The sequence below is a fragment of the Alosa pseudoharengus genome, unplaced genomic scaffold, assembly GCF_046254945.1.
Source record: "Alosa pseudoharengus isolate Yale_2024_CS ecotype anadromous, Long Island Sound unplaced genomic scaffold, YU_APseudo_1.1 YU_APseudo_1.1_scf_3, whole genome shotgun sequence".
Lineage (NCBI taxonomy): Eukaryota > Metazoa > Chordata > Actinopteri > Clupeiformes > Clupeidae > Alosa > Alosa pseudoharengus.
This window is the reverse complement of record NW_027468718.1, coordinates 23,061,190-23,073,047: the sequence shown is the minus strand read 5'-3', so window position 1 is coordinate 23,073,047 and position 11,858 is coordinate 23,061,190. Positions and strand designations below refer to the sequence as shown.

General features: G+C 39.3%; 1 protein-coding gene across 1 annotated transcript in view; it reads left to right on the top strand.

The window, feature by feature from the left end:
* The window catches only part of stx19 (syntaxin 19), a 5,016-nt gene extending 3,388 nt beyond the window's left edge, over nucleotides 1-1,628 (top strand). Inside the window, exon 2 of the mRNA XM_076263606.1 lies at nucleotides 1-1,628. This exon is cut by the window's left edge and continues 1,429 nt beyond it. The gene's annotated coding sequence lies outside the window, so the exon portion shown is untranslated.
* The last annotated feature ends 10,230 nt before the right edge of the window (nucleotides 1,629-11,858 follow it).

Here is an 11,858-nt window from a genome sequence, read left to right as displayed (position 1 = left end):
TAAACTAGCAGTAGTTCTTGACATGATGGACTAGAAAACAAGCACATGTGAGTCAGTTACACTGGTATTAAATGTCTAGGTGTGCCCACACACAGAGCTGCTGAGTGGATGGCCACAGGCCTGAGGATAATGTTACAGAGTTTACTGTACTGAGTCAACAATATCACAAAGAGTAAGGGCTGGACCACAAACTTTATTGGACACACCCTCAAACTGGCTTTGACAGAGATAACATAAATATCAAAACGTTAAAGGGTCACTTTGACTGATAGGCATTCAATTATGGCTGATAACAAAATTTGTGTCTTTTATATGCAGTAAATATGTAGTAAACTAAATAACCTGCTTTTGTGATATTGTATGAGGTGCAGTGGCGGCCGGTGGTTAAAAAAAATAACGGAGGAAGAAATGTCCGCTTGATTGGTGTTAGTGGCAAATGTGAGGTTGTGATGGTGTTGGTGGCATATGTGAACGAGTATGTAGGCCGCCTACCCAGACTCATTTATAGCAGCAGTATGTACTATGTAGCATTTTAACTGGCAATGTTGTGCAATAAATGCTGTTCTGACATTCTTAGGTGGGGTCTGACCTAAGGAGCTACTGTAGGCTAGCATGCAGCAGCCAGAAAAGTTGTGGGTTCAATTCTTGGCTTCCACCATTGTGCATTTGAGCAAGGCACTTGGGCAACCTCAAACTCCTCCAGGGACAATAGACTTTGTAATATAATTTAAATATACAAGTCACTTTAGATAATAGTGCTACATTAATAAATGTAAATGTAAATAAATGTAAATTTAGGTCTGGGAAGTCAGGGAAGATATGTAGGTCTAGTTATAGATAGATAGATAGATAGATAGATAGATAGATAGATACTTTATTGATCCCCAGGGGAAATTCAAGGTCTCAGCAGCATACATACAACACAAACACATTCTATTCATAGTTATGAAATACTGTTTTCCAGATGTGCAAAATTATGGAAAGTCTGGAGGTTTTGCTCAATGTAATACATTTGCAAAAAAGTCTATAATACTAAAAATAGACACTTGTTTTATAAAATCATGTCACTATTTACCATTAAAAATAGACCTTAAATTTGGTTATTTGTAACATGCTATTGTTTTTAAAGCCAAATCGCTATAATTTAAAGACATGTTGTAATAGCTAAGTGGGAATTTATGAAAGCATACCAAAGATTGTTAAGGCTGTGCTTAACAATCTTTGAGCATACTCGAAAGGCAAATGTTATTGAAGACGTCATTAAAGGAATGCATCATAGTCTGAAACATTCATTAACAATGTAACCATCCAAAGATACAGTTAGAATGGTGAAAACAAGAACATAGTAACAACAAGAACAATTGTTTAGTTAAGACATAACTTGGATGATTATAACAACGCATAACTATCCGAAAATGTTTTATCACCAAATCCCTGAACTGTCCACGTTTGTGACAGACCTGTGCTAACGTTACCAGTTAGTCATGAGTAGGCTATTTGTCATACTACGTAGCATTCAGTAGCCTACACTAGCCTTACCATCCTTCATATTTGGAACAGGTCTTCCTGCTTTGATCCTAACCTTTGCACTGTATTTGAATGTATAAAAGATGGATATTGTCCTCTGATTCCATTGTACTGTTTATTTCAGGAGCAAAAAAACAAGCTTTCTGTTCAACACAAGATTCTTAGTTGTATGACTGCAGATAACGTTCTTCCTTGCAGAGCAGCTAGCTGCTCATTAGTTTACCGTTGCCGCTAAAAACAGCACCCCCTATCGCAATCGAAAATTACTGTACGGAGGAGCTACCTCCCTTGGCCATTGAAAACGACGTGATTCACGAGCCGCTGGGGTCCGAGGCGTTTATAACGGACTTCAATGAGGGGCTTGAGAAGGAAGTTCCTCCATAGGCTACAGTAATTTTCAATTGCGATAGGGGGTGCTGTTGGCATTTTGACCTAGGGGAACGATTTTGTTCATTCAAAGTGTTCAAATAGTAATATTAACAGTAATTTATCAGATTAGTAATTCACTTTATATATTTTTTATTTTTCTCTGAAATTTTAGGGAGGGTGTTCCTCCCTTTCCTCAATGAAGGAGCCTCCTGTAAGCTGCTGTTGTAAAGGCCTTGACCACAGCCAAACCTGAAATAGGATGCAGAACAGGATGTAGGAGTAAGCCTACTCAAACATGAAACGTTATACAAAGCAACTATGCCACCTAGTGTCTCTCACAGGAAGCACCAACAGGTTGTACAAAGCTTAAACTTGTAAAAAGTCTTGAGGAATGCTAAAACTTTGTGGTATTTCCTCTATGGTCTCATCACTGTTACCATTATGGCTTCCACCATACAGACAACCTGGAAGGATTCATATTTAATGGGACTAATTCTTCCATATTCCGATGCCTCCAAAGTGTCACCTTACCTATAGGTAAATTATGGACACATTGGATTATATGTTCTGACCAGAAAACTTGTCCAGTTAATTAATTTATGGAGACCTATGTTTGTTAAAGCATAACATAACATAAGTCTAAAAATGTGAAAATAATATACTGTGAATGTAGTTAATTATCCATTATCTCTAATGGCACACAACTATTTCTTCTTTAAAAAAATAATCCTGATACAACCCATTTAAAGATGTAAATGCACAGACCTAAACCTGGCCCTTAATTTGCCTCTCATCACATCCTCCTGAGTAGATCACTAGTACTTTGTGTATACAAAAAAACTACACTAAAATGTGTTTATGGCCTTCAAAAATGAAATGTTGATAATAAATGTACATTTCTCTTCTTTTTTTCTTAAATCTCATTTTCATGGTTTGTTTATATACTATGATATGACTGAACAACCACATTTTTGACAAGCAGATCCAATATGGCAAATTTGGTAATGTCAATGATATCCTTTTCTATGCAGGTCACAATCTATGCTTCTTAATATGAAGTGTGAACGCTGGAAAGAACCAGAGCTTTACCATCAATAATTTCTTATCAGAATTTTCATAGTTACTGAAGTTCAGCAGGGAAACATTTACGTGCAACGCATCATAAATTACACTCATGCATCATCCACCTGACCAATACAACTTAGTTTCATTTATGCATCATGGTCAACATTATGCTTGCAGATGGTCAGTAGATGGTGCTGGTGAAAAACAACTGACCATAAACAGAGCCGGGGATTGTTCTCTCTTTCTCCTCATCCTCCAAAAGCAATCATGGGTATTATTTTTGAAGACACAACACTTTCTCCGTATATCTACCAATTTAGATCAAGTCAATGATGTTCTGCATTCTATTTTTAGTTTATATTTTAGTTAAATCCGGCTCTGGTTAGATCTTTAAACAAAGGAAGGAATATGTCATGCTCGTTGATTCTGACTTTATAATATCTTACCTCTTACTGTAATCTGTTTTGTGATTAAATCAAATCAAAGACAATTTATTTACCACATTCTACATTTCAAATTAATTGAATGTCATTATATTATTACCATTATGGTGTTAATAAAAGTAATGAGAAGAGATAAATTGATTTGATAAACATGTTTAGCCAGTGATGCAGTTTCACAAATTGAATCATGGCAGAAGGATTACACAGCACTATGGGCTTTTAATACTTCTTCTATTCAATAACTCTGCTTGACTTTGTTAGAAAATGCTAAGGGTAAGCTCAAAGCACTCAGCACAAATTCTGCCAACACAATAAAAAATGAAATCTTATAAATGCATCTTATTATGTAAGGGCAACTGTCAGTCTGCAAGTTCAATGCAACACTGGCATGCTGTTTGTGTAGTGTGTCCTTGAAGTAAGGACAATGTGGAAACCTTTCACAGGAGTAGCTTTTATTTTCAGTGAAGAAATATGTAAATACATCAGGAGGCAATTTACAGCCTATCTACTGTGTATGGAAAAACAATTTTCAGAGGTCTAAAATTGTATTATGAGCATTACAGTAAAGTACAGATATAATGTACCGACTGGGCCGACAGTACAAGTAACAGCCACACTGGCTGACAGTGTCAATAAAACCAAACGTTAACTCTAATGATTAATGTCTTATAAACATGCCTCTCCTTTTTTCTCATTTCAAAGAATCCCATCAGAGGATTACAGTAATAAAGTGGATCAGTCAGTCATGGGGAGAATGAGCACTATTGTCTGCGTCTGTAGCTGTAATGCTTTGGCCTGAGCTCCCCAGCGCCTGATGTGCTCCGTCAGAGTGAGGCGTACCAAGCCACAGTACCTGGAACAGGCTTAGACGCTTCGCTTTTATTTAGGCTGCTGTGGGGAAATGGACACGCCGTGTGAGAGCACTGACACTCTGTGAGTGTGTGTGTGCGTGTGCGTGTGCGTGTGCGTGTGCGTGTGCGTGTGCGTGTGCGTGTGCGTGTGCGTGTGCGTGTGCGTGTGCGTGTGCGTGCGCGTGCGCGTGCGCGCGTGCGTGCGTGTGTGTGTGTGTTTGTGTGTGTGTGTTTTTGTGTGTTTGTGTGTGTGTGTGTGTATGTTTGTGTGTGTGTGTGTGTGTGTGTTTGTGTGTTTGTGTGTGTGTGTGTGAGTGTGTGTCGGTGTGTTTGTGTGTGTGTGTTTTTGTGTGTTTGTGTGTGAGTGTGTGTGTGTGTGTGTGTGTGTGTGTGTCTGTGTGTGTGTGTGTGTGTGTGTGTGTGTTTGTGTGTGTGTGTGTGTGTGTGTGTGTGTGTGTGTGTGTCGGTGTGTGTCGGTGTGTGTGTGTGTGTGTGTTTGTGTGTGTCTGTGTGTGTGTGTGTGTGTGTGTATCTGTGTGTCTGTGTGTCTGTGTGTGAGCGTGTAAGGCTCAGCTGGCCAGGTTGATTTACTAGGACCAGTGACACTCTATCTGAACCATGACAATTTGGAAGTGCTGCAGTTCCCCAATATTCCTGAGATTTGGGCCCTCATTAGCAGAACGAGACTCCGGAGAGAAGAGCATGGATGTATGAGGACAGGATATCCGTAAAGGAGACGGCCTCAGCTGTGACTCACAGTGTACATGTCACTCGGGTGAGAGTTTTCCCACTCATGAAACCCTATTGATCTTGGACTAGAGTTCACATATATAAAATAATGAGCAGAGATTTTTGTGACGTTTGTTTAAAAATCAGGATTGTATTGGATGAATGAAGATTAGTAGTACATAATATACAATTATATGTATATGTTTCACCAGATTTAATCCAGCATTTTATTCAATTTATTTAAAAATAAAATCAAACTTACAAAAACTAAAATAATGCTGAAGAATTGTGCATTTAGCCTATCCATGACCTTTAACAGTATTGAGAGGATTGTTATCTGAAAACTCAAATAAGCATAAATACAGTATCTTCAGTCCAGACTAACTCACAATCAAGTCAAAATGGAAAAGGAAAAATGTCCCTTAGAATGGATTTCTGTCATTCATCCACATGGCATTTTTTATTTACAATGCCTTCTTTAAGCTTTGGTTGACTTAATAACATTTCAAAGAAATCTAACGCGAGGTGCATTTAAATTGCTCTTCAGCGTGGGAGAGAACCTTAGAAAGACATTCGGGCAGATGAAAAAACATCTATCACGGCACAAAACAGTTTTCAGTGAATGGTAAAGGGAGATTTTGGAAAAGCAATAAGGAGACAAGCTCGAATGAGGAGCTGGAGCCAGAGACATTCCATCTCCAGGAAACATCCCACTAGGGTGATAGGCTCTGTACGGGGGAAACAGCTACAGAGGGTTCTACTCACATCCCCTGCAAACCCCGAGACATCAGATCACTGCCACTGTGCCAAAGTGAGAAGACAGAGGGAATTTTGAAATGACACAACAATTTGACAACTTCCTTTGCCATGGGAGAAGGAGAAGAATAGCAATGAGCCAGTTGTGTGGCAGAGCAGAGCATGTGTGTGGCTCCTGGGGCTTGTGCTACATCACAGGCAGAGGGGCAGAGATGCCTGGAGGAGCTTGCAACAGTATTGGGATTCTCCAGTGCTTTATCAATATTAGTGTGTGTGATAGCTCTCAATCTCTCTGTTGATTAAGGAATATGTAAAAATCACACACTCTTAAAAATGAATGTGTTGGAAACAACACAAACCGTGTTGTCCCTATCTGGAGACAGAGATGTGTTAAAAACAACGCAAGTTGTGTTTTCAACACATTCATTGTAAGAGTGCAGCAACAGTCTTGTTACTGTTTTAGTCAGATATGATATAATAATGATATGCTGTATATCTGTATGCCTTTTAACTCTGAATGATGAATCAGTTTGCTATTTGTTTGCGTGTTTGAGTTGTGAAGTGCGTGTTTAGTTTGTTACCTTTAGTCTGTTTGTTATCTTAAGCCCAGTTGTACTGCAGCTGAATGTGTCCCGTCGCCCTACAACCCTGCCTCATTCTGGAGCAGGTCACAATCTGCTGTAGGGCCACATTCATCTCCTTGTCAAAACACAGTTGTATGCGAAAAATGCTGTTCTCTTGTCCCACGTTAAGGAGAATGATGGAAGCTGGCTTTAGCGCCTGAAACTGACACCCAGGGATCCTATGTTGTGGCTTGAAGAGGACCATTGCAGTGACATTTTGATGTCACAGCTGCCACAGTTGTACATCTTGAGTTTCTTATTTGAGGAGCACTCATAAATATCTTTGACACTTTAATATTCTGGCACCTGTTTTTCTGATACCATGACAGTTTTTGATTTATTTCTTTATTGAAAGTAGTTGTCATCTATGAGTGACCAGTACAATGGAAATACTAAAGTAATAATTGATTATTTTAGGAATAAGATTTTTGTTGTTGTTGTGATTGCTTTGCAATTACAAATTATAATGGATTGCATGAATTATTATGCATTGATTTTGATCAGTCAATTCAGTCAACATTTATAAATTCCAGTAGGAAATACAAAGTAGGATTTTCAAGTATCAAAACTTCTATGCATTTTTTGAATTATGATTATTATTATTATTATTATTATTATTATTATTATTATTATTATTATTATTATTATTATTTGTAGTAGTAATAGTAGTAGTAGTAGTATTAGTATTATTATAGTAAGTGATATCATTATGACCATTTTATGCAAGAGAGGTTTACAATATGGACTTTAAAAGGGGGTATGACCAGTGTCAGGAAAGGTTGCATTAAACGTTTGAGACCCAAACCCAGTGGAAGCAGAGGAGAGGTGATGTGAGTGTGTGGTAGTGTGAAGGCATTTCTTTCAGTTTCAAATAGGGAATGGAGCAGTGCGTCCCTTCTGTGGACTGTGTGCTATGTGCAGCAGGCAGTGACAGACAGCACTCAGACTAGTGTGTGTCTAACCCTCCCTAGAGCTGCCGGCCTTCACCTTCAGGAGGGCCAAGCAAATCTGACATTCATTACGCCAACAACCTCCACTGACATCTGTTTGCCAACAGCTCCCCAGCAAACATCGATCCAGCGCAAGACCTGTGTCCAAATATTTCAGACTGTTGTATATCAAACTCCAGTCATTCTAACTCAACACAATAACTTATTTATAGCAATCATAAATTATTCTCCCTGATATGAGCTTCAGTCACGTAATGCTAATTTGAAGACAGTTGCAGGGGAGGGCTCAAGTGCTGTGCTGCTATCTTGCAGGCTTCTGCTGCCTCATAATGTTATTATCCTGTAAACTCACTGTAGACTGTATGAGTGAAATGGCTACACCAGAGAATGATTTTGTTTTACCAACTAGTATAGCTGACAATTACAAGATCTTCACTTCAGTTATTTTATCCTTCTACAATGCGGATGGGAATTTGCTGTTAAGCTCTTGTCAGCAAAAAAGCTATTGAGAGTAATGAACGAACTCTGAGACCAACTCCACAGGGTGTTTTTTGATTTTTTTTCAGTTCATTTTGTAATCTAACTGTAAACAAATTTAGAGGAAAAACTGCTGAAAAGATGTCATACCTTTTTCTAGTTTCCAACAAAGTGCCCCTTATCCAATGACCTTTTCATTAATTAAAAGAATACTGTCCCCTAAGAGCCATAGCAAACTGCAGTCAAGCAAGTTGGTAATGGAGACGAAAATGGCCCAATAAAACAAAGAATTCCACAGCACTGCTTAAATGATTTTCAGTGTGCAAATGTTATTTCCTCTTAATATGCTCATGAAAGTTTTATGGAAGAGTTCGTTATTTTTTCCCCCATTCCTTCTTTTATCAAAAATCACGATGATTTTTATTTTTCACAATTTTTATTGCCACGAACATCCACCTCCACCACCTGCCCTATCCACCGGCCTTAACGTCCCACTTAGTCTGGCATTCACTTCAGCACACTCTTATGCCTAATCTTGGAGAAGAGTTTTAATAGTGTGAAACATCAGCTTGTTTACTTACTGTGGCAGGGAAGCATACTTTTACCCATGAATAGAGGGCCTGTAAAAGCTCCCCAGTCTTACCGCAGAGCCATTAAAGAGCTTCTCCGCCCTCACAGACTGCCTGACTCTCAGACGTCTGATCTGGAATCCACCATATCCTGGAACTATCGTTCTCCTCCCAATCCCCCCACAGCCCAGAATGGGTCTGAGACTCTCTCTCTCTCTCTCTCTGACACACACACTTACACACACAGATCTTACAGCCTCATCTGGGTAATGATGTTTTTACATTATCAAGGTCATGGCAATATTCTGGAAATTTCTTCAAAATTACTGCGCAATAAAGTCTTTGATATTATGCACCATGGTCAGTTTGATCTTTGGTAAAAGGAAGCTGGAATGACGTCTGGATTCATTGTTTTTGGAACATTTTCTGTTTGTTTTTTTCAAAAGAAAGGCATGGGCACGGATATGTAATTCTTCAATTTATTTATGTATTTATTTTTACTATTTACTATTTTTCTAATGTGAAAGAAGTCTTTCAAAAACATCTACCTTTTCAAGGTCTTCACCTTAAGCTGACCTTGAGAGTAGTAAGTTTGTGGCACAACTACTAATAGTATTATTTTTTTGCTTAATGTCATGACAAGTCTTAACTTTTAAACTTCAAACTCTCTTACTGCATAATATACTGTAGTGCTGTTTTACTTTGACATTTCCCATCATCCAATTTTTGAAGATAAATGCATTAGCGACAGTACTTCAAGTCAATGGTACTGTCATCAGCAGACTGCCTGACTGTGCCGGGAGAGAGTGGAGAGGCATTAGAGAATGCAATTGCTTAATCTCCCGCTCTGTATAAAGATCGGGTCATTTTCCTGTCTGCCCCAATGCCGTCAACTGACCAGAGTGCTTTTATGTCTGCCGTGATTGGGATCATGCTGGGTGTCAAGTTGTGTGTGACAGCGGGGTGAAAAGAGGAAGCACTGCGGGCAGCTCTGAGTCTGGAGCTCTGCTCTGCTCTGCAGAGAGTAATGAACACGCAGAATGAACACTCACCGCTGCCTTGTTCTTCTCTTCCTACACAGTCAGCAGTACTGTAAGGGAAAGAAAACGGAGTCTGAGCATATTCTAATACTCACACATCTACCAGCCCCCGAAAGATTCTTTTACACCTTACATCATGTTTTTTTATTCATAAGATTATGATGGTTGACATTGATTTCCCTCTCTATTAGTAAAAGCGCTGTTGCTGCTTATTCTCAGGAAGTGATTTTGCTGTGGCGATTTCCCTCTTGTGATTGTTTGAAACAAATCTCAGTGTGTTTCCTTCCCCTATGTGAATGAGAGAGCCAAACTGTGACACCGCAGACACAGATGTGGACTACTGCTGATATTCCCCCCAAATGACTCAAAGTGTTGGGCACTGGTACTGTACTGTTTATTTAGTAAGTCATTTAGACAATATGCAATTTATTAGGGTTTATAAAGAGATGGATACAAATATTTCCAAGACATCCTATAATCACTGTATTTAGTGTTATAATATATTGTCATGGGTATGAATTGTCTTTGAAACTTCTTGACAGACAAAAAATAATCCTGTTTAATAGAATCCTGTATGTTCTTGGAGATACTGTATACACAGACTTGCATAGATAGTAACACTGTCTCTTTCTCTTTAACGTCAAAGCTAAACATACAGTATGCAAATGCTTAGGGCTTTAAAGTGGGAGCAGAAATATCTTCACATCTTGATTTTCAAAGAATCTTAATGACCCTTTAAGTATAATGAGCATGCATTAAAAAGCAGGAATAAGTTCATCTTTATTCAAGTGAAGTCTGTGTATCTAATGAAGATATCATATTAAAGACAGAGTGCCAGTGTATGGCTTCTGTAAATATGAAGCGTCCACTTTAGACCTGGATCCAACAGCTGAGAATGCTATAGGGCCTTCCACCACAAAAGCACAGCAGTTTATCTTTGGACACTTGTGCCAAAATGACACAGGCATCATACATCATCTTCATATCTGAATAGCACCCATTCAGTTACCCTGGACCTGGACCACAACAAGCAAATTAGCGTTGAAAACATATCAGAATTGTTTTATATGCCATTATTACCCCCTGAATAATTCATGGGTATTTACTGTATTATCACATTAGTGTACTTTAGTGTACTTCCAAAAGTAAAGACTTCTTAGTGAATTATAATCTTGTGGAATAAAATGACATCTGGAACTGGGCATCACACTGAGGTCAGTCGGCCTCAGCTCTGGTCCTCAGGTGACATCCTGTACATCTGAGACTGGTCACTGTTATTTATCAAGTCTCACCACAAACGCGATCCAGAGACATCAGCTGCATTCACAGAGTTCCATGAAGGCAAAAAAACACCAGAGACAATAAAAGAGTGTGCTTGACAGGAAGCATGCAGAGGGTGTCATGTTTTAGGCACCAGCCCATCTTGACATTTCCAAATTCACTTTTGATGGATGAGCCACAAACGGGACCCATGGATATTGAATGCAATGTTTGAGCTGTTTTTGTATGTCATAAATTAAGCATGGTCGGATGTATTGAATAGCATGTCTCCCCCTGCTTAAATTGCATCCAGATGTCACCGCATTTCAATTAAATTCAAAAGGGGCCTGGGCTATGTGTTTCATAAAAGTCCAGTTTCCCGAGCAGGTGTAGGATGATCAGAGTGCTCAACAATGCACTGGAGAGATTTGGGTCCTGCGCTCATCTGTGAGGGTCTCAGTCACGGCCTCCTCACTGACTCAGTGAAAATCGACTCCCAGCAACTCTTCTGCACCACACAAAGCCACAGTCATGCCAGCTAATCGGCCAGCAGCAGTCCCAGCTGATGTTTCTATTAGTCTCCTGTGGGCTGCTCTCCGAGCCCCCACACTCTCTGGGTACTGTAAAAGGGCAGATTTCTGTTTTCTGCCAGAGATTCTCTGTTTTTATGGTGATGTATGACAACTGTTTTGGGACAGTAATGCACTTGGCTTCGACAACCACATGAAATCACCGTGAAGATAGAGATGGGAGTGATGACTATGGATGGATCAGGACAATGGTTGGCGAGATCACAGCTGCTCATCAAAGCTCAAAGGCCTATTCACACAGTGTTCATGTTTGGGATGTTTATGATATGAATCATTATGAAAATAATCATTAGAATTATTAGAAGTGCATTTTGTTCAGTGTGACTCACTATCCCATGAATAACAAAAGCCTATAAAGCAATTTCACGTAGCCTACTGCTGCTGGTAATATCAGAAAGCAAGCCAAGAAACAAACAAAAGAAGAGCTGTCCTTGATGTCATTATAAAACAAATGTGTCATATAATGGGGGTAGGTGTGCTGTGAAGGTAGAGGTATACTTCACTCCTGACACAGTGAGAAGAGAGGGAGCGTGCAGCGGGTCGATGTTAGCAGTACCGGCCCCACCACTGACCAGCTCCTCACTGCACTTACTCAAAGCACAAAAACGT